Source organism: Salvelinus fontinalis, chromosome 7 (genome assembly GCF_029448725.1).
Source record: "Salvelinus fontinalis isolate EN_2023a chromosome 7, ASM2944872v1, whole genome shotgun sequence".
Lineage (NCBI taxonomy): Eukaryota > Metazoa > Chordata > Actinopteri > Salmoniformes > Salmonidae > Salvelinus > Salvelinus fontinalis.
Genome location: NC_074671.1, coordinates 44,761,565 through 44,784,990, shown reverse-complemented (window position 1 = coordinate 44,784,990; position 23,426 = coordinate 44,761,565). Strand labels below are relative to the sequence as shown.

The window sequence follows — 23,426 nt, the reverse complement described above, 5'->3', positions numbered from 1 at the left end:
AAGCACCTTCCTACTAGTGCGTGGAGCAGAGACAGGGCACACTGAACTCTCAAAGCGTACTCTATACCTGGTGCGTGGTACCGGCACTGGTGGCACCTGGCTGAGGGCACGCACCTCAGGACTAGTACGGGGAGAAGTGACAGTGTGTACAGGACTTGGGAGACGCACAGGTGGCTTAGTGCGTGGGGCCGGAACTGGAGGCACCGAACTGGATACACGCACTATAGGGAGAGTGCGTGGAGGAGGAACAGGGCTCTGGAAATGCACTGGTAGCCTAGTGCGTAATATAGGCACTGTAGGTACTAGGCTGGGGCGGGGAGGTGGTGCCGGAAATACCGGACCGTGCAGGCGTACTGGCTCTCTTGAGCATTGAGCCTGCCCAACCTTACCTGGTTGAATGCTCCCGGTCGCCCGCCCAGTACGGGGAGGTGGAATAACCCGCACCGGGCTGTGTAGGCGAACCGGGGAAACCATGCGTAAGGCAGGTGCCATGTATGCCGGCCCGAGGAGACGCACTGGAGACCAGACGCGTTGAGCCGGCCTCATGACACCTGGCTCAATGCCCAATCTAGCCCTACCAGTGCGGGGAGGTGGAATAACCCGCACTGGGCTATGCACACGTACAGGAGACACCGTGCGCTCTACTGCGTAACACGGTGTCTGCCCGTACTCCCGCTCTCCACGGTTAGCCTGGGAAGTGGGCGCAGGTCTCCTACCTGCCCTTAGCCCACTACCCTTTAGCCCCCCCCCAAGAAATTTTTGGGAGTTACTCACGGGCTTTTCGGGCTTCCGTGCAAGACGAGTCCCCTCATAATTCCGGTTACGAGCTTGATTCTCCGGCTTCCATCCACGTCTCCTAGCTGCCTCCTCATACCAGCGCTCCTGGGCTGTGGCTGCCTCACTCTTCTCACGAGAGCAGCGATATTCTCCAGTTTGCGCCCAGGGTCCTCTACCAGACAGGATCTCCTCCCAAGTCCAGAAGTCCTTGTTGCTCCGTCGATTTTTCCCATACCGCTTGGTCTCTGTATTTTGGTGGGTGATTCTGTAATGGGTGTCGCTCTCCTCATCCTCGGAAGAGGTGAGGAGAGAAGGATCTTCGGACCAAAATGCGGAGTCAGGGAAATATGCCATCTTTATTATATAACACGACGTAGACTAAACAAAACAAAACACTTTCAACACTTACAAAATAACAAAACGACGTCGACGCAACCTGAACATAAACTTACATAGACAAACGTAAACTCACGAACAGGAACGGACATCGAAACATACGAACAGCCAAACAGCTCCAAAAGTGAATACATATCGAACAACACGAAACATCACAGGAGACAATCACCCACAAACAAACAGTGAAAATGCCCTACCTAAATATGACTCTTGATTAGAGGAAAATGCAAACCACCTGCCTCTAATCAAGAGCCATACCAGGCAAACCGAAACCAACATAGAAACAGATAACATAGACTGCCCACCCAAAACACATGCCCTGACCATAAACACATAAAAAACAACATAAAACAGGTCAGGACTGTTACACCCAGGTCGTTGCTGCAAATGAGAATGTGTTCTCAGTCAACTTACCTGGTAAAATAACGGTAAAATATATATATATTTTTTTTTAAATAAAAAATAAATAAAAATTATATGTTGGATTCACATCTCCAACTAAACCAAAAATAAAAGTTAAAGAATAAGATTAAGAGAGTGGTTCAGATAAATGAATAATAATAATAATAATTTATTATACTTTTATAGTGTTATTCATAACATAAAAACATTTCAAAGGGCTGTACAGCAACAACAAAAACCAAGCAAATTAAAACAACATAATTCATAATTATGAGTAATCACAGTCAAGGTTGAGACTGAAGGTTCAGTAAGGTCAGCATGTGTCACGTCCTGACCATAGAGAGCCCTTATTTTCTATGGTAGAGTAGGTCAAGGCGTGACTGGGGGTTAGTCTAGTTTATTATTTCTATGTGGGGTTCTAGTTTTGTTTTTCTATGTTTGTGATTTTGTATGATTCCCAATTAGAGGCAGCTGGTAATCGCTGTCTCTAATTAGGAATCATATTTAGGTAGCTTTTTTCCACCTGTGTTTTGTGGGATATTGTTTATATGTAGTTGCATGTTAGCACTCCATTGTCGTTTCGTTTAGTCTTTTTTGTTTTGTTGTGTGGTTCACTTATTTCTAATAAAAGTTGTGGAACCCAGATCACGCTGCACGTTGGTCCGAGTATGCTTCCAATGATCGTGACAGTAGGAGAAACTATCCAAGCATTAGATTCATCACCTTTAAATGTTAAGATTTGGTTGCGATGTCAACCAAATAATTCAATATTGCTTTTGTAATACAGTAAATAGCCTGAGTTAAGGCAATCTGAAGAAGTACGGCCATTTTGAACGAGAGTCACTTACTATTAAAATTACTATAAAATCAAACTTTCATTAAATCACACATGAAAGATATCAAATTAAAGCTACAATGGTTGTGAATCCAGCCAACATGTCAGATTTCAAATAGGCTTTTCGGCGAAAGCAAACGATGCTATTATCTGAAGATAGCACCATTGTAAACAAAGAGAGATAAGCATTTTTCAACCCTGCAGGCGCAACACAAAGCTCAGAAATAAAAATATAATTCATGCCTTACTTTTGATGAGCTTCTGTTGTTGGTACTCCAATATGTCCCATAAACGTCACAAATGGTCCTTTTGTTTGATTAATTCCGTCAATATATATCCAAAATGTCCATTTATTTGGCGCGTTTAATCCAGAAACTAAAAGTAGTCAAACTACTTTGTAATACAACTTTAGGTATTTTTTAACGTTAATAATCGATAGAATTGAAGATGGGATGATCTGTGTTCAATACAGGATTAAACAATATGTAGCATGCTTTCTGGTCTCGCGTCTCTAACAAACCTGACACGTCGAGTGACTCTCGTTCAAAATGGCCGTACTTCTTCATTACACAAAGGAATAACCTCATCCAAATTCTCAAGACTATTGACATCCAGTGGAAGCGGTAGGAACTGCAAGCAGGTCCTTTAGAAATCTGGTTTCCCAATGAAAGCTCATTGAAAAAAGAGTGACCTAAAAAAAAAAAATCTGAATGGTTTGTCCTCGGGGTTTCGCCTGCTAAATAAGTTCTGTTAACAGCACAGTTAATCTTCAGGTGAACCCCTGGTGAAGTCTTCCACACAGAGTTCCGTTTCACTCTAATTCCTGAGAAACAGTCATAATCTTCTCCTAAAGACAAATATGAGTATCAAGGCGAGACCCAAATGCAGACAAAGGAGGTAGATTGTTGGAGACTGGGTCCAAGATGTCTTTAGCAGGAATCCAGCACCTCTCCTCCGGGCCATATTCCTCCCAGTCAACCAGGTACTGGAAACCCCTACCCCGTGGTCAAACCTTCAGGAGGCGTCTCACCGTATACGCTTGCTGGCCACCAATAACCCGGGGGGAGAGATGGACCTGGAGACAGAAGACAAAGGACAGTGAGACACAGGCTTAATCCTAGACACATGGAAGATGGGGTGAATACGGAGGGTACGGAGTAACACAAGAAGGACAGCAGTGGAACTCAGGACTCTGGAGATGGGAAAAGGACCAATGAACCGGGAAGACAGCTTGGGGGACTCTACCCGAAGGGGCAGATCCCGAGTTGAAAGAAATACCCTCTGCCCAATGCAGTAGCGGGGAGCTTGGGTCCGGCGACTGTCCGCTTTTCAACGATACCCGGAGTTGGTCTTGAGAATAGCTGCCATGGCTCTTCTCCAGGTACATCGACAGTGACGGACAAACATCTGGGACGAGGGTTCGCTGACCTCCTGCTCTTGTTCAGGGAAGAGTGGAGTCTGGTACCCCATGGAGCACTCGAAAGGGGAGAGTCCAGTGACAGAACTGGGAAGAGTGTTCGAGGCATACTCCACCCAGACCAGTTGACGGCTCCGGGTAGTGGGGTTAGTTGAGACCCAGCACCTTAAGGTGGTCTCCAGGTCTTGGTTGGCTCGCTCCGACTGACCGTTAATTTGGGGATAGAATCCGGATGACAGGCTGGTCGACGACCCAATAAAGGTGCAGAATGCCTTCCAGAACTGAGACGAGAACTCCGATCGGAGACCATGTCTACCGGGAGTCCATGGATCCAGGAGACATGCTGCACAATAAGCTGGGCTGTCTCCTTGGCAGAAGAGAGTTTGGGGAGAGGGATGAAATGGGTAGCCTTGGAGAACCGGTCGACTACCGTTAGAATGACAGTGTTGCCATCAGACGGAGGGAGCCCAGTGACAAAGTCCAGAGATATTTGAGAACAGGGACGATGAGGAACTGGTAGTGGCTGCAGTAGAAGGAGCTTGCCGTGGAGTCTTGTTTTGAGCACACACAGTTTATGCAGTGATGAAGGCAAAGACGTCAGGGACCATTGTGGGCCACCAGATACGTTGTTGAAGGAAGGCTAGTATACGATGGAACCCTGGATTACAGGTCAGCCTGGAGGAATGATCCCAGTCCAGGACACGGGACCGGACTGGGTTAGGGACAAACAGCCGGTAAGCCATGCCCCCTTCAGGTCCAGGTTGGGAGCGTTGCGCCTTGTGATCCAGGTTCTCAATACCCCAATCCACAGTGGCAGCAAGGAATGAGGTAGGGAGAATGGTTTCAGAGGTCGAGGTGTGGCGGAGGAACTGTATAGGCGGGAGAGAGCAACAGGCTTCATATTTTTAGACCCAGGATGGTAGGAAACGGTCAAGTTGAATCTGGTTAACAGGAGGGCCCACCGGGCCTGCCTAGAGTTGAGGTGCTTGGTTGAACAGAGATATTCCAGGCTTTTATGGTGGGTCCAGACCAGGAATGGCTGTTCTGCTCCTTCCAGCCAGTGCCTCCACTCCTCCAACACCATCTTCACCGCTAGGAGTTCTCGGTTGCCAACATCGTAGTTGATCTCAGCAGGATTGAGACGATGGGACAGGAAGGCACAGGGATGAAGCTTCTGGTCCTGGGCACATCGCTGGGATAGGATTGCCCCCACTCCAACATCCGAAGCATCCACTTCCAACACAAATTGACGCGAGGTGTCCATATGGATGAGGATGGGAGCTGTTGTGAACCGATGCTTCAGGTCCACCAAGGCTTTGTCAACAGCTAAAGACCATTTGAATGGTACCTTGAGGGAAGGGGAGTGCCGAGATGGGAGCCGCCAGGGTCCTGTAATCCCGAATGAAACGGAGGTAGAAGTTTGCAAACCCAGAAACCGTTGCAACTGCACCCTGTACGTTGGTTGAGGCCAATCCACCACTGCTTTCACCTTTCCAGGATCCATCTGAACATTGCCCTCAGCAATGACATATCCCAGAAAGGTGATAGAAGAGCGGTGGAACTCACACTTCTCTGCTATCACAAACAATTTGATCTCCAGGAGTCGCTGAAGGACCCGCCTGACATGGAGTACATGTTCTTGGGCAGATCGGGAAAAAAACAGGATGTCGTCCAAAGCCTGGAAGACAGCGGGGGCATTGGTGAGTCTAAATGGCATGACCTAGTACTCATAATGTCCACTGGCTGTGTTGAAGGCTGTCTTCCACTCATCCCCCTCACGCATCTGAACCAGGTGGTAGGCATTCCGAAGGTTCAACTTGGAAAACATGGTAGCCCCCTGGAGAGGTTCAAACGCTGAGGAGAAGAGAGGTAACGATTTTTGACAGTGATATCATTAATAAGTCCCCTGTATTCAATGCACGGGCGCAGGGTCTTGTCCTTCTTCTCCACAAGAAAAACCCTGCGAAAGCAGGAGATGCAGAAGGACGGACGGCCCCATTGGCCAAAGACTACTCTATATACTTTGGTCTCTGGTCCGAACAGAGACTAAAACCAACCCCGAGGTGGTGTAGTGCCTGGGAGAAGGTCGATGGTACAATCATAAGGACGGTGCGGGGGAAGGGAAGTAGCACGTACCTTACTGAACACTTCCAGGAGGTCTTGGTATTCAGTAGGAATAGCAGAAACATCCACAATCTTGCTAACATCCTGAGGAAGACGACTTGGGGAAGGTTATGCTGCTTGAAGGCAGTGGGAATGGCAAAAAGGACTCCAACCCAGGATGGAGCTTGTGGTCCAGTCAATCACAGGATTGTGTTTTTGTAGCCAGGAAAATCCCAACACAACACAACCGGAACATGGGGAGAAGCAATGAGGATGAACTGTATGGTCTCACTGTGGTTACCAGAAACCCGTAATTGAACTGGCACAGTACTATGGGTGACCTCTCCTATAGAGCGTCCGTCCAGTGCCCTAGTATCCATGGGCACAGAGAGAGGCTGAATGGGAATACCAATCTCCGAAGCTATCGTGGCATCCATAAGACATTCATCACCCACAGAGTCAATGAGCACTCGGAGAGACTTAGATTGGTCTCCCCACAGCACAAGAACAAAAAGGGGTGTGCGGGTGATGGGAATTAGGGAACTCCCAGTCTGACTCACCATAGTACTGTTACCCACTAGAGACAAGGGTTTCCTAATAGGGCAGGTAGCTATAAAATGTCCTGCCCCTCCACAGTACAGACAACCGTTATTATTCATCCTCCATGAGCACTCCCAAACCGAAAGCCTAGTTCTTCCCAACTGCATAGGCTAAGGAGTATCCAACTCACCCGTCATAGATTCACAAGAGAGCTCGGGTGACTTCGACTCCTCTCGGAAGAGCTGCCTTCGGAAACTTCCGGATACCATAGGAGGTGAACACACCATATCGGATGCACGAGTGTGCCCGAGACCAGACCTCTTCTCACTCAGGAATTCCCTTAGGCGTCCATCAATTTTAATGGTTAAAGTGTTGCTCTGTTCTACGCAGTGTGGTGGGGTGGGGGTCCACCCCCCTCCCCCTTCCTCCTCCTCCCTTACCCATGGGCTAGGTCTGTCTTCTGTGCGTGGCTCTGTGGCCCAGCCCTCATGCCTTGAGCCTCGCACGCTTTCAGTGGATACAGCTGGAGAACTGCAAGGCAATCCCATTGTGCACCACTCGGGAGCCATGACCAATATGACCAATATACTGTATATTGTCCTGCAGGGTTAATTATATAGCTGTGACAATATCCATGGAGCTTTTATATAATTTTAAATGAATAATAATAATAATCGCTTTGTTTAAAAAATAAGAATATTTTGGAGATGATTTCATTTTCAAATAATGTAAAATGAGCGAGAAATAGTCAATTCTTGAACATGGGTGTGACATTGTTACTAATTTGTGAGAAACCTAAAACCTACAGTAATCTCATGGGTCTCCCAGTCAAGGCCAGCACAGAATCTGCATCTGTAGCAACACAGCTTGCATTGCTATGCAGTGTCTTAGACCGTTGCACCACTCAGGCGCTGTACAACATGACCGATCGAGAGTGGGCTACAGTACTACAGTAATAGAAAAATAATCCTAACAAAATACAATAATAAAAACCTTAGTGTAACAACAGTTTTAGTAAGTAATACTGAAGTCGTAGACAATTATCAGTTTCTATTTAGGTTTATGTCACCCATTCATTGTCAGTTAGAGACACAGTAGGACCTAAAAGCATAATCTGTGCTCTATCTCCCCCTTGCCCTGGTCTGAAACAATGAAGTGGTGACGCAGGGTACCGAACTAAACCACAAATTACCTCTAAGTCCCGCAGCATAATCGTAAAACTTTTAGTGGAGCAACCACTGTATGTGTGTGTGTTCGTGTGTATGTATGTGTGTTTGTGTTGTGTCGGTATGTGTGTGTATTTTATGTGTGCGTATGTAGTGTTTAAATATGTAGTATGTAGTTTATAAGATAGAAAGAAACAAATACACTATTTTATAACAGTAAACTTCTTTTTTACTAACAAAAATATAAAAATGGTGCAGTTCGTGTAGTAATTACTTATAATACATTAAAAATACATATGTAAAATTAGAACATTATATACAACTTGGATACAATGAAAGACTAAAATGTTTACCTTGAATTTGGTTTCCTAACAAGATGATGATACCATCCAAGGCATTCAACATGATCATTGTCTTGGTGTGGCTCCTGCAGTACGCCCCTGGTTGTTCGTTAGTGTGATAACAAATGGTATCTGAATGCATAGCATACTTGCCCCCTCCACATGCCATAAGGCGGAAGAGATCATTTGAACTAATATAGACTTTTTGTAGATGTGGTTTTAACTGAGACATTCATGTGTGTGGGCATGTAAACTCATTGTTAATTGTTACGGTAATCGCTTTTGTTTCAATGTTTTAGGTAACACTTTTCAGTAATTTCATAATATGTATGTATTTGAAACTGTATTTGAACAAAACTTTTTTTTTTATAGATATTTTTTATATATACAACACAAACATCCACATACAAAAAACAACATACAGAAGCACACAAACATTCACAACATTACCCCTGCTTTCACCATCTCCAAAACCCGCATTACTCTCCATCACATAGCCTCAAACTGTACAATTTTGTTTTTCTCTGTCACCCACAGACTTTCAACATTTAGATAATAAAGCATGTGATATTTTCATTGTGTTAACAATGGAGGATTAGTTGATTTCCAGTTTTTAAGTGTACGTTTTTTCAAGATGATTGTCGAGAAAGCATAGTCCAACCCATCGGGTATCTCACTGCACTCTCAAATGCCATGCCTTGAAATATGCAAACAGACAGATTAAAAGTACATTGTAATACTTCTGACAGGCAACTTTGTAACACTGCCCATACATTTTGGACTTTATAGCATTCCCTGAAGACATAGATTATTGAGTAATTGTTAGTTTTACTCTTAAGACATGAATCTGCCATTTTGCTGTTGAATTTGTGAATTTTGTCTCTTGTGTAATATACTCTATACATTAGTTATATTGGATTAAGGGTACATTTTTGTTAAATGTAATTTTTTAGTTATGTTAAACATAAAACATATATAATTGTCCCTGTTCTCTTGATTTGCTCCAGGGTAGACATGGAGAGACTGTAATGATGGATTTTCACATTTTGTTTAATATAAGAATTTATAATCCTATCAGGTACGAAGGTAAGACCCAGATGCAGACAACGTTGAACTAACAATGGTTTAATAATCCAACAGGGGCAGGCAATATACAGGTCAAGGCAGGCAGGGGTCAGTAAACCACAGGTGGGGAAACGGTACCGGGCGGCAGGCAGGCTCAGGGTCAGGGTAGACAGAGGTCAATAATCCAGAAGTGGGGCAAAGGTAAAGGTCGGCAGGCAGGCTCAGGGTAAGGGTCAGGGGCATGCAGAGTGGTCAGGCAGGCGGGCACAGAGTCAGGACAGGCAAGGGTCAAAACCAGGAGGGCGAGAAAAAGAGAGACTTGGAAAAGCAGGAGCTGAGAACAAAAACGCTGGTTGACTTGACAAACAAGACAAACTGGCAACAGACAAACAGAGAACACAGGTATAAATACACAAGTGACAATAGGGAAGAAGGGTGACACCTGGAGGAGGGTGGAGACAATCACAATGACAGGTGAAACAGATCAGGGTGTGACAAATCCTGAATGCTGATTGGTTAAAACCTCATTCCAGCCAGTGTCTATTCCGGCTAAATCTATGACGTTAAAATGACTATTTACTCATTTCCATCTGACAGCACAATCCACTCTCTCATCAGCCCAGCCAGGCAACTTATCAACTTGATCTACAATATAAAAACATGTCGACATTATCTAACATTTCTTTTAGACTAACTTTTATTTTTCAACAGAGCACATTTGTGTGAACCTTGCTGTCTGTCTATCTTACATTTGCAACATTGTTTCAATTCGATCTCTAGCTATCGCATAGAAATGAATGTGTCAGTAGACGGGATGAGAAAGACAGGCATGCAGCTTTTCTCAGCCAGTCGAAATCACGAATCAGCATATTTTTTATGGATATATACTAAGAAATATCAATAGAAAACAGGTAAAATGAAATTAAGTGCAGCTAGTTTTCAGTCTTTACAGATTCAGTTAGAAGTGAATGTGTTAGCTGTGTTGTTGGCTAGCTCCTCTGAACAACAGTGTCCTGACGAGAGAGCACATTTTCTATGCCAGGTGAAATTGCTCTTCATAAGCTTGTTTTTATGGATGTATCCAAATAAGAGTCACTAGAAAACGGCTGAAACAAATGCAAACGCAGCTACTTTGTTGTTATTCTGGCTGCACTGTTTGACGTGACTGTAAGTTAGCCATAGTTGGCTAGCTAGCAAGGAAGGGACAAGAACGTTGCCAGCCAGCATGGCAATAGAACATTTAGAACGAAATGACTGGATCGCGTCTCTAGCAAAAAAAACGAGAGAACGAACAACCAGCCGGCTTGAGTAGCAACCCTAGATTTGTGTCGGGACTATATCTTGTGGAAGGATGAAATAGTATGAATAAAATCATCAAAATAAAGTTTTTAATGAAAATATGTAAATCATTATTTGAAGATGTTGTTAACCCGTTGTATGAAAGTGATAATGCCCTCGAACCCGGTGTTTACAGGATATATTGGCACAGTTTTCTGCGACAATACAACACCCATTCCAATATATCCTCACACAACATTGTCCACTTACCCTGCCCTTATGTCCTTGGGGGAATCCTTGTCACCATCTTGGAGGGTGGTCCAAATGATTAGCCAAGCAAGGGAAGTTTGCAACATAAGCCCCTCAGCCCTCATTTTTAGTCGGCTTTGCGAGTGTACAATTATGTTCACTCTCGGGCCTGAAACTCCCCATAATTCAATTCTCAACGATTGTACATCCGCTAAGAAAAGTCTGCAAAAACATAAAAATAACATCAATGGTGAAGTCAACATACAGGTGTAAGTAAAAACGAATGCAAAGAAGTTTGAAATTGTGCTACTAATGCACACGATGGCACAAACATGACTCATATCTCCCTCACTAACTTTAAGCACCAGCTTTCAGAGCAGCTCACCGATCACTGCACCTGTACATAGCCCATCTGTACCCAACCCAACTACCTCATCCCCATACTGTTATTTATTTTATTTATTTTGCTCCTTTGCACCCCAGTATCTCTACTTGCACACTCATCTTCTGCACATCTATCACTCCAGTGTTTAATTGCTATATTTGAATTATTCCACCACTATGGCCTATTTATTGCCTTACCTCCCTTATCCTACCTCATTTGCACACACTGCATATAGACTTTCTGTATTGTATTATTGACTGTATGTTTGTTTATTCCATGTGTAACTGTGTTGTTGTTTGTGTCGCACTGCTTTGGTTTATCTTGGCCAGGTGTAACGATCGTCGTCATATTCCTCCTCCTCCTGATTAAATATAGTTTAATCAGATTATTGAAATTTTTTCGGGAGTTTTGGCGTGTTCCGTCCTCTGCGTTTGTTCACGAAGGAGAGCTTAGCGCCACTTGGCTAGTTTTGAAGGCTAAATCGAGAGGGAAAAAGGCCATTCTAAAAACAAAAAAACTATTGTTCTGGACAAAGGACCCATTGTACAACATTCTGATGGAAGATCATCAAAAGTAGGACCCATTTATGATGTTATTTCATATATCTGTCGAACATGTTTACTATTAGTTTGCGCCCAGATTTTGGGCGCTCTCTCGCTATAACGTAAGCTGCATGTTGTACTGAAGTTATGTTTAGAATTCTAAAACAGAGATTGCATTAAGAACTAGTGTATCTATCATTTCCTATAAGACATGTTTTTTTTAGTAAAGTTTATGAATAGTTATTTGGTCAGAATAGGTGAGTGTCAGAAATATATCCGGACATTCTGGGAAAAAGATGCTAAGTTTTCATAATGTATAACCACGGATTTCAGCTCTAAATATGCACATTTTCGAACAAACCATATATGTATTGTGTAATATGATGTTATAGGACTGTCATCTGATGAAGTTTATGAAGGTTAGTGAAATAATTAATATCTTTTGCTGGTTTTGTCGCAATCAATACTGTTGTAACGGTTGCTTTCCTCCTCTTCGTCTGACCTCGGGGAGTTGGCGCAGGTCTCCTACCTGACTTCGCCACACTCCCTTGTACCCCCCACCCCCCAATAAATGTTTGGGCTTGACGCACAGGTTTCCAGCCTCGCTTCCGTGCTGCCTCCTCATACCACCGCCTCTCGGCTTTAGCTGCCTCCAGCTCTTCACGAGGGCGGCGATATTCTCCAGGTTGTGCCCATGGACCTTTACCTTCCAGTATTTCCTCCCATGTCCAGGAATCCTGCGATCGCTGCTGCTGCTTTCTGTTACGCCGCTTGGTCCTTGGTTGGTAGGTGATTCTGTAACGGTTGCTTTCCTCCTCTTCGTCTGAAGAGGAGGAGTAGGGGTCGGACCAAAACGCAGCGTTGTATGAAGACATAATGAATTTAATAAACAAGACGAACACTGACACGAAATACACTTGAATAACTACAAAACAACAAAAAGCCGTAGACAGACCTGAACATGTGAACTAACAATATAACACGAAGAACGCACGAACAGGAACAGACTAACCAAACGAAACAGTCCCGTGTGGTACATAAACAGACACGGAAGACCCACAAACAAACAGTGAGAACAGCCTACCTTAATATGGTTCTCAATCAGAGGAAATGTAAAACACCTGTCCCTGATTGAGAACCGAATCAGGCCAATAGACAATGAACCTAAACATAGAAACACATAACGTAGAATGCCCACCCCAACTCACGCCCTGACCAACTAAACACATACAAAAACAAGGAAAACAGGTCAGGAACGTGACAACTGTTGCCATGAATCAATGCTGTTGTGTGGTAGGATATTGTAGTAAGCTAATATAATGCTATATTGTGTTTTCGCTGTAAAACAGTTAAAAAATCGGAAATATTGGCTGGATTCAAAAGATGTTTGTCATTAATTTGCTGTACACCATGTATTTTTCAGAAATGTTTAATGATGAGTATTTAGGTATTTCACGTTGGTCTCTATAATTACTCTGGCTGCTTCGGTGCTATTTCTGATGGTAGCTGTGATGGTAGCTGCAATGTAAAACTGATTTATACCTCAAAAATGCACATTTTTCGAACAAAACATAAATTTATTGTATAACATGTTATAAGACTGTCATCTGATGAAGTTGTTTCTTGGTTAGTTTGGTTGGTTCTTGGTTAGTTTGGTTGGTTATGTGCAAGCTACCTGTGCTGTGAAAAATGCCTGAGCTTTTTTGTATTTGGTGGTGAGCTAACATAAATATACGTGGTGTTTTCGCTGTAAAACATTTAAAAAATCGGACATGTTGACTGGATTCACAAGATGTTTTTCTTTCATTTGCTGTATTTGACTTGTTAATGTGTGAAAGTTAAATATTTCAAAAAAATATTTTTGGAATTTCGCGCTCTGCCTTTTCAGTGTAATGTGGGAGGAGTGGCGCTAGAGGAACCCCTGTCCTAGACAGGATATACTACACCCCTAATGATATAGTGAAGTCCAGTTACGTTCTAGGATCTCTGAGGAATAAATACAAATGGGATTTGACTGGTTGAAACAATGTTTAGGGTTAGATTTTCACAGATTCCTTTCTTTGCAAATTGAACAAGTGGAAATACAAAATCGATCGTGCATGCTTTATCCAACAAAACGACACTTTGTGTTATCTCTGGGACGCTTTGGTTGATAAATCAGAGCAAGATTTCAGAATGAAAGTACACATTTCACCTTCAGAGGTAAATTTATCAAAACTCTCCTCAAACAATAGCATGGCATTTTTTTCAGTAAAACCTGCTGTAAATTGGACAGTGCAGTTAAATTAACAAGAATTGAAGCTTTCAGCCGATATAATACACATATACCGACATTTGTTGTTTCTCTACAATCTGCAAGGCGCTGCATGATTTACAACTGTCCCGTTGACAGGGGTGATGCAACCAGTCAGGATGCTCTCGAGGGTACAGCTATTGAACTTTTGAGGATCTGGCAACCGATGCCAAATTATTTCAGTCTCCTGAGGAGGAATAGAGGTTGTTGTGCCCTCGACCCACTCCACTACAGCCCTGTCAATGTGAATGGGGGCATGTTCAGCCCTCCTTTTCCTGTAGTCAACAATCAGCTCCTTTGTCTTGCTCACAATGAGGGAGAGGTTGTTGTCCTGGTACCACACTGCCAGGTCTCTGACCTTCTCCCTATAGGCTGTCTCATTGTATTTGGTGTTCAGGCCTACCACTGTTGTGTCATTGGCAAACTTAATTATGATGTTGATGACTCTAAAACATATTTAGAGTTAACATAAAATAATGTTTCCTACTCTTCCAATTTGATGTCTTGTAATCTATTGTCTTTGATTAATTGCATATAGAGTGTTGTAGCTCCACTTACAAAGGATATCAATGATCTTTACAGTACAGTGCAGTGTTCCAATGTCGATTGATCGTTCCGGGTCACGGAGGAGAAAGGACAGAAGAAAGAGGGTGCCCTCTGGTGGTTTGATGCACATAGGACAGCATTTTCCTGCAGGTCACATGGGTGACTTTCAGTAACATAATGGGTCCAAATGGACGCCTAGGCCTAGACCATACATCATATAGACTTGTGGAGATTTTGCAATCAATATGGTAACAGTTTCACCTTTCACTCAAATAGGTTAGGTGGAAGTAATAATTTTGCCTATTGCAATCAAATCATCTAAGATCTCCACAAGTGCGTAGGGCATAGAGTCTAGGAATCAATTTGGGATTGGGCCAAAGTCTCCAAAACAATATCACAACAAAACATTAAAGGAAATTAAAAAACATGAAGATTGTGGATATTTTCATCTGTTTGTTAAGATTATTTTAGCTGGAGTATCCAGCTTGAGTGAGTTTGAAAAAATACATTGTAATTTTATGAATAGGTGATTTGTAATACAGGAGTGAGTGACTGTGTAATAACGTACCAAGGCATACGCTCATCCTCTTCACCATGCTCTACCACTGGTTCATTTTGTCTTGCTAAAAAGAGATTGAAGATCAATCTCCTATTCGTACATTCGGCCATCAGATTTGCCACCAATACACCTTATAGGACACATCAGTGCACTCTATACTCCTCTGTAAACTGGTCATCTCTGTATACCCGTCGCAAGACACACTGGTTTATGCTTATTTATAATACCCTCTTAGGCCTCACTCCCTCATCTGAGATATCTACTGCAGCCCTCATCCTCCACATACAACAACCGTTCTGCCAGTCACATTCTGGTTAAGGTCCCCAAAGTACACACATCCCTGGGTCGCTCGTATTTTCAGTTCGCTGCAAAAAGCGACTGGAACGAACTGCATCAAACACTCAAACTGGACAGTTTAATCTCAATCTCTTCATTCAAAGACTCAATCATGGACACTCTTACTGACAGTTGTGGCTGCTTTGTGTGATGTATTATTGTCTCTACCTTCTTGCCCTTTGTGCAGTTGTCTGTGCCCAATAATGTTTGTACCCTGTTTTGTGCTGCTACCATGTTGTACTGCTGCCATGTTTTGTTGCTACCATGTTGTTGTCATGTTGTGTTGCTACCATGCTGTGTTGCCATATGTTGCTGCCATGCTATGTTGTTGTCTTAGGTCTTTATGTAGTGTTGTGTTGTCTCTCTTGTCGTGATGTGTGTTTTGTCCTATATTTTTTGTACATTTATTTTTATTTTTAATCCCAGCCCACGTCCCCGCAGGAGGTCTTTTGCCATTTGGTAGGCCTTCATTGTAAATAATAATTTGTTATTTTAACTGACTTGTACCCAAAGCTGACCCACAAATGACCTTTGATTGTAATACTACTATAGTGTCCCATACCATAATTGCTGCTCTCACAATGCACTTGACACTGATAGAGTCTTTGGTCATTTTCATTCAGCTGTTTGATCTCTGTGACGTCTTCCCTGCATTTGATGTTGGGGTGCTCCATAGCTGCCTCGTTGACAGTGGAGTACCTTGCGAAAGCAATAAGCTTAGGATTTTTCAACTGAAGAGCGATGGCACCAGGAAGTTTCAATATGACCACATTTTCTCGGATCGTACGCTATGTTACAAGTGAGATTCATTGGCGTGATAGGAACCCTTGGGCACCTCATCGCCAAAGCATCTGGAGGAAAGACAATGCTCACTGATGGTGTTCATTTTTATAAATACTATTTCATATCAGTAAACAACAATAAAAAAAGCATAGATCTGTAATAGATGTGAAACAAAATGTGTAACAAGGTTTGCGTTCCCTCATAAGAAGGAACTGTTAGAGAAAAGTCATTATGCTCTTGCTTTCATGAGAAATGAATGTAAGACCAATACACAATTAACACATGAGCACCAAGTACATCATAGACAAATACAAGTAGTTTGTCTAATATCAGCATGGTGATACCAACCAAGGCTTAACCAATATTAGCATGAAACATAATCAATTCTCCAAGTACCTGGGTGCTTGCTGTCGTGTGATAAGTACTCAATCTGTAACGGCTTGTGCTCCCCTCATCCTCGGATGAGGTGAGGAGAGAAGGATCCTCAGACCAAAACGCAGGCTTAGGGAAATAAGCCATCTTTATTTAATAACTATGATGGCAAAACACGAAACGAAACAAAACACTTTAACAAGCTTACAAAATAACAAAACGACGTTGACGAAACCTGAACATAAACTTATATAACTAAACATAAACTTACGTACAGGAAACAGACGACATCGAAACGAAAACGAAACAAACAAACGCTACAGTCCAGTGTGGTACGAACAAACATACTGACACAGGAGACAATCACCCACAAACAAACAGTGAGAATGCCCTACCTAAATATGACTCTTAATTAGAGGCAAACGCAAACCACCTGCCTCTAATCAAGAGCCATACCAGGCAAACCAAAACCAACACAGAAACAGAAAACATAGAATGCCCACCCAACCTCACGTCCTGACCAACTAACACACAAAACAACTAACATAAACAGGTCAGGAACGTGACAGTACCCCCCCCACAAGGTGCGAACTCCGGACGCACCAGCACAAAGTCTAGGGGAGGGTCTGGGTGGGCATCTAACCACGGTGGTGGCTCAGGCTCCGGGCGCGGTTCCCACCCCACCATAATCCATCCTAGCTTCCTCCATCCAAGAATGTCCACCCTCTTTTTTCCCCCACAAAATCCTCTTAATAACATACCTAATAAGGACAACACCGGGACAGAGAGATAAATCAAGAAAGAGGGATAGATAAGAATATAGAGATAGATGAAGATAGAGAGGGAGATTAGGATAGAGGGGCAACTCCGGACTGAAAGGCAGCTCCGGACAGAGAGACAGCTCTGGACTGATGGGCAGTTCTGGGTATCCAGCCTTTTCAGGCTGAAGGGCAGCTCATGGCTGACTGACGAATCTCGATGCTCATGGCTGGCTGACGGCTCTCGACGCTCATGGCAGGCTGACGGCTCTCGACGCTCATGGCAGGCTGACGGCTCTCGACGCTCATGGCAGGCTGACGGCTCTCGACGCTCATGGCAGGCTGACGGCTCTCGACGCTCATGGCGCTCTGACGGCTCTGGCTGCTCATGGCGCTCTGACGGCTCTGGCTGCTCATGGCGCTCTGACGGCTCTGGCTGCTCATGGCGCTCTGACGGCTCTGGCTGCTCATGGCTCTCTGACGGCTCTGGCTGCTCATGGCTCTCTGACGGCTCTGGCTGCTCATGGCTCGCTGGCGGCTCTGGCAGATCCTGTCTGGTTGGCGGCTCTGGCAGATCCTGTCTGGTTGGCGGCTCTGGCAGATCCTGTCTGGTTGGCGGCTCTGGCAGATCCTGTCTGGTTGGCGGCTCTGGCAGATCCTGTCTGGTTGGCGGCTCTGGCAGATCCTGTCTGGCTGACGGCTCTAGCGGCTCCTGTCTGGCTGATGGCTCTAGCGGCTCCTGTCTGGCTGACGGCTCTGTAGGCTCATGGCAGACGGGCGGCTTTGCAGGCTCATGGCAGACGGGCGGCTTTGCAGGCTCCTGGCAGACGGATGGCTCAGACGGCGCTGGGGAGACGGATGGCTCAGATGGCGCTGGGGAGACGGATGGCTCAGATGGCGCTGGGGAGACGGATGGCTCAGATGGCGCTGAGGAGACGGATGGCTCAGATGGCGCTGGGGAGACGGATGGCTCTGGCCGGATACGGTGCACTGTAGACCTGGTGCGTGGTGCCGGAACTGGAGGCACCGTGCTAATGATAAGCACCTTCCTACTAGTGCGGGGAGCAGGAACAGGGCACACTGTATTCTCAAAGCCTACTCTATCCCTGATGCGTGGTACCGGCACTGGTGACGCCGGGCTGAGGACAAGCACATCAGGATTAGTAGGGGGAGAAGATACAGTTTGTACAGGGCTCTGGAGACGCACTGGTAGCTTAGTGCGTGGGGCCGGAACTGGAGGCACCGGGCTAGATACACGCACTACAGGGAGAGTGCGTGGAGGAGGAACAGGGCTCAGGATACGCACTGGTAGCCTAGTGCGTAGTGTATACACTGTAGGTACTAGGCTGGGGCGGGGAGGTGGTGCCGGAAATACCGGACCGTGGAGACGTACTGGCACTCTTGAGCATTGAGCCTGCCCAACCTTACCTGGTTGAATGCTCCCGGTTGCCCGACCAGTGCGGGGAGGTGGAATAACCCGCACCGGCCTATGTAGGCGAACCGGGGAAACCATGCGTAAGGCAGGTGCCATGTATGCCGGCCCGAGGAGACGCACTGGAGACCAGACGCGTTGAGCCGGCCTCATGACACCTGGCTCAATACTCAATCTAGCCCTACCAGTGCGGGGAGATGGAATAACCCGCACTGGGCTATGCACTCGTACAGGAGACACCGTGCGCTCTACTGCGTAACACGGCGCCTGCCCGTACTCCCGCTCTCCACGGTAAGCCTGGGAAGTGGGCGCAGGTCTCCTACCTGCCCTTGGCCCACTACCTCCTAGCCCCCCCCCCAAGAAATTTTTGGGAATTACTTACGGGCTTTTTTGGCTTCCGTGCCAGACGCGTTCCCTCATAGCTCCGGTTCCTCTCTCCGGTAGCCTCCGCTCTCCTCAGTGCCTCCAGCTGTTCCCATGGGAGGCGATCTCTACCAGCTAGGATCTCCTCCCATGTGTAGACACCTTTTCCATCCAAAACATCGTCCCATGTCCATTGCTCCTTTCTCTCCTGTCCCTTACTCCATTTAGTTTTCCCTAGCCGCTTGGTCTTAGCGGGGTGGGTGATTCTGTAACGGCTTGTGCTCCCCTCATCCTCGGATGAGGTGAGGAGAGAAGGATCCTCAGACCAAAACGCAGGCTTAGGGAAATAAGCCATCTTTATTTAATAACTATGATGGCAAAACACGAAACGAAACAAAACACTTTAACAAGCTTACAAAATAACAAAACGACGTTGACGAAACCTGAACATAAACTTATATAACTAAACATAAACTTACGTACAGGAAACAGACGACATCGAAACGAAAACGAAACAAACAAACGCTACAGTCCAGTGTGGTACGAACAAACATACTGACACAGGAGACAATCACCCACAAACAAACAGTGAGAATGCCCTACCTAAATATGACTCTTAATTAGAGGCAAACGCAAACCACCTGCCTCTAATCAAGAGCCATACCAGGCAAACCAAAACCAACACAGAAACAGAAAATATAGAATGCCCACCCAACCTCACGTCCTGACCAACTAACACACAAAACAACTAACATAAACAGGTCAGGAACGTGACACAATCAAAGACTTGTGTCTTTAGCCTGGCAAGCGAGGCTAATAAAACGGTCTTCACTTGTTTTGTGGCAACAACTGGTGCATGGTAGTCTCCTCTTTATATCTCCCTACCTTTAAAGTTTACCCTACGGCAGAAGTGGTCATTTCCACTCATTTAAACGTGTAGATATGGTTTTACTGAGACGTTAATGCATGTAAACATATAAACCGCTTTGATAATTGCTGTTGTAATCATCAAAATAATGTTTGATTATTTTATAAGATTGCACTATATCTGCACAAATGTTTATGTAGTTTGTCAGTTTATAATGGTCAAATGGCTAATTTCCATATACTGTATGACACACCATGCTTTTCTTATCTGGTGTTTTTTGGGGGTACACATAAAATAACTCTGGCGGAACACCTCTATACAACCAAAATGTATTTGGGGAAGCTCTGACCTAGTTGTTTAGCCAATAATTCACAAGGAATATCACTCAGTTTCGCAATTCATAATAGCTTCTTTCAAAATATTGTAAACCTACAGTATATAGTATTATCCTGAGCCTTCAAATCAAACTGAGTTTATGATAAACATCACAAGAAATGCAGATCCCTTTACTCCTCCTCACCCTTCCAACCACATAGACTGCTACTAGCACTGTTCACATAGCTTCAGGCCTCCGTTTGTTTTTGCAAATGCTATGTGTGGTTTCCTGTCCTGTATGGGCATTTATTCTAACAGACACAGACCTGAAAGGAGTAGAGCGATAACCCACCATGACAAGAACAGGGGAGAGAACAAACAAACTGTCATGGCCATCGAATGAAGTAGACCAAAGTGGTGAGCGTACATATTCCTTTTTATTAGGATGATGCCGACAAAAACAATAAACAATACAAAACGACGTGAAGCTTAAGGCTATAGTGCCACAAACAAAGACAACTTCCCACACTGAAAGGAGGGAAAAGGGCTACCTGAGTATGGTTCCCAATCAGAGACAATGATAGACAGCTGTCCCTGATTGAGAACCATACCCGGCCAAAACATAGAAATACAAAATCATAGAAAACAAAAACATAGAATGCCCACCCCAAATCAGACCCTGACCAAACCAAATAGAGACATAAAAAGGCTCTCTAATGTCAGGGCGTGACACAAAAGAAAAAGCATGTATGACAACTAGAATGAAAAGTATGACAGTGCACTCCTGCGCCTTCAAATTAAACTGAGATATAATGAACATCACAAGACTACCAGACCCTTTTACTCCCCCCCACCCTTCCAAACCACATGGACTGCTACTAGCTCTGTTCACATTGCTTCAGTCCTCCGTTTGTAGCAAATGCTATGTGTGGTTTCCTGTCCTGTATGGGTATTTCCTCTAACAGACACAGACCTGAGAGGTGTAAAGAGATAGCCCACCGTGACAAGAACAGGGGAGAGAACAAAAAACACAGAAATAGACATGCAAGCCAACTGGAAAAAAAGAGTGATCGAGCAAACAAATGAGCATTCCATTCCATTGAAATTCCATGAAATTGAATTTTAATTTAAGTAGTACAAACCCTCCTGTCTTCCAACATACATGTTTGAAGCTGGTTTATAACACATTTTTATTTTTCGTAAATGTTAAGTAAACTATTAGCCATAGAATACAAATGGTGTCATCTTTTGAGCCACGTAGCACCTTATTTGTACATATGTAAAACGATTCAGTTAAATGTTTGGGTTTGATATACTGTAAATCGGTATCGTAGATGGTATCTCCATTATAATTGATAGGTCATTTTCAGCCTTGACGTCATCTGCCATCAGCTAGCAGAGCAGCTCAATGATTAACCTGTTAAACACAAATAATCAATAATAAACAAGAGTCTACACCCCAAAATATCTACATTAAGTTATGAATGGCTGTGAAGTATAAATGTACAAGTGCCTTTTTTCTCTGTTACTTTGTTATTGATCTTGCCTCAAGTAACTCCAGTATTAGGAGAAGGGTATTGTTCCAGTGCTGTATGCCCAGTTCAGTCCACCGTTGTTTGCCTTTCTTTGATCAACTATGGTAGCTGCTGTTATAGGGTTAGAAATCAACATTAGTGATTAATTGGTTGGTTTGTTGATTGTTTAATTGATTGACTGATGATCATGCTACATGGTTGTTTCACCTTAGTTGGACATTGTCGCTGCGGGTTAGAGTAAATGCTAACAAAAATTAACTGAAAAATGTAATGGACAAGTACCTTTGACTGTGATATTTATGAAGTGTCCCATGGCAGTATGGCCTCCCATTTCACATACTGCATTGCACTGATAGACTCCTCGGTCAGCAGGGGTCAGTTTTATGAAGTCTGTTACAATGTGTCTATGTCTGACACTGTGGTCCTCCATAAACGTCTCGTTGACAACAGTGAGGTACTTGCCGTGGTCAATGAGCTTGGGACACTCGTCCAATGTGTGATGACACCAAAAGGCATCAATACGACCACATTGTTTTGTGTCATACTCTGCCTTACAGATGAGCCTCAAGTGCATGCCCTCAGTCCCAACCATAGGAGTCTTGGTGTACTTCAACTCTACGGCACCTGAAGTTTTTGTGGAAAAAGTATATAACTCAGCTCCGAAGCAGATCTACATATAACTAATTTGTTTTTGTAAGCAAGCTATTTTATTAAGGGTGGGTTAGAGTAACTGCTAATAAAAATTTACTGAAAAATGTAATGGACAAGTAGAGCAATGCATGGGGCTCATCTAGTGCACGTTTCCTAGTTTATTAGGGGTTATTTCTGAGTATATCTGGGTATTTAAAGCATTGAATACTATCTAATCTAAACGCAACTACCATACCTAGGGTTTTACCCTGTCCCACTTTTGAGTAAAGACACTTGTGTGTTTATTACCCACTAGTAGCACCATGAGTACTCACCTGTGCCTAGAGAAGGTGACACACAGAGACAGAGAGACACTGTCAACAGCAGGGACAGAACTTTAGATCCACGGCGCCAAACCATTTCCAAACACAAGCACTCAAAACTGAAAGTTGCTTAAACTGATGTACTCCACGTGAGCTATGTGTATAGTAGACCAACAGATTAAAGTATCATCATAGACACACAATAACTAAGCTCTCATCTGCAGTCTGCTAGATCTGCCCACCGAAGAGGCTATAGAGCAAGTTAGAGCGTGTGTGTGTCTTCCTTGTGGGCGTGTGTGGCGTAGAGTAGATATAAGTTCCAGTGGAGAGAAAGAGGGTGTCTGACAACCAGCAGAAGAGCAGTGTATGGGGCTCATCTAGTGCACGTTTCCTTGTTTGAGGAAACTGTGGTATATTTTCTCAAGTCCAGCCATTTCAGTGTTGAGTAATCTTCCAAAACGGATTGCGCAAAAACATATGTTATATGCTAACGCTAACATTTCAGTATATGTGTGTACACACGCGCAAAGGTGGGCAGTATTTCTGTTGCATGTATTTGAAATACGTTATTTCAATTGATTTTGAGTTGTTTGTAATTTGTATTTGAAAGGCCTGAACAGCCTGAACAAAATCATCCTCTAATTTGGAACAAGATAATGATATTTCAGAGAATGGTATTTTCTATTTTCAAAATAATCAAAACATCTTTCGGTAATAATGAATGATAATGGGTCCTTATCACAATGTAATTACATATGTTATTACACTGTATTGTGATTAATTGTAATAGTAAGTACTTACACTGTAATAAAAACAT

General features: G+C 43.9%; 1 long non-coding RNA gene across 1 annotated transcript; it reads right to left on the bottom strand.

Moving 5' to 3' along the window:
- Positions 1-21,668: 21,668 nt before the first annotated feature.
- On the bottom strand, positions 21,669-22,877 carry LOC129858846 (uncharacterized). The gene is made up of 3 exons (XR_008760102.1): positions 22,622-22,877; positions 21,939-22,280; positions 21,669-21,767 (listed from the first exon to the last, which is right to left on the bottom strand). It is a non-coding gene; the product is annotated as an uncharacterized LOC129858846 (long non-coding RNA).
- Positions 22,878-23,426: the final 549 nt, after the last annotated feature.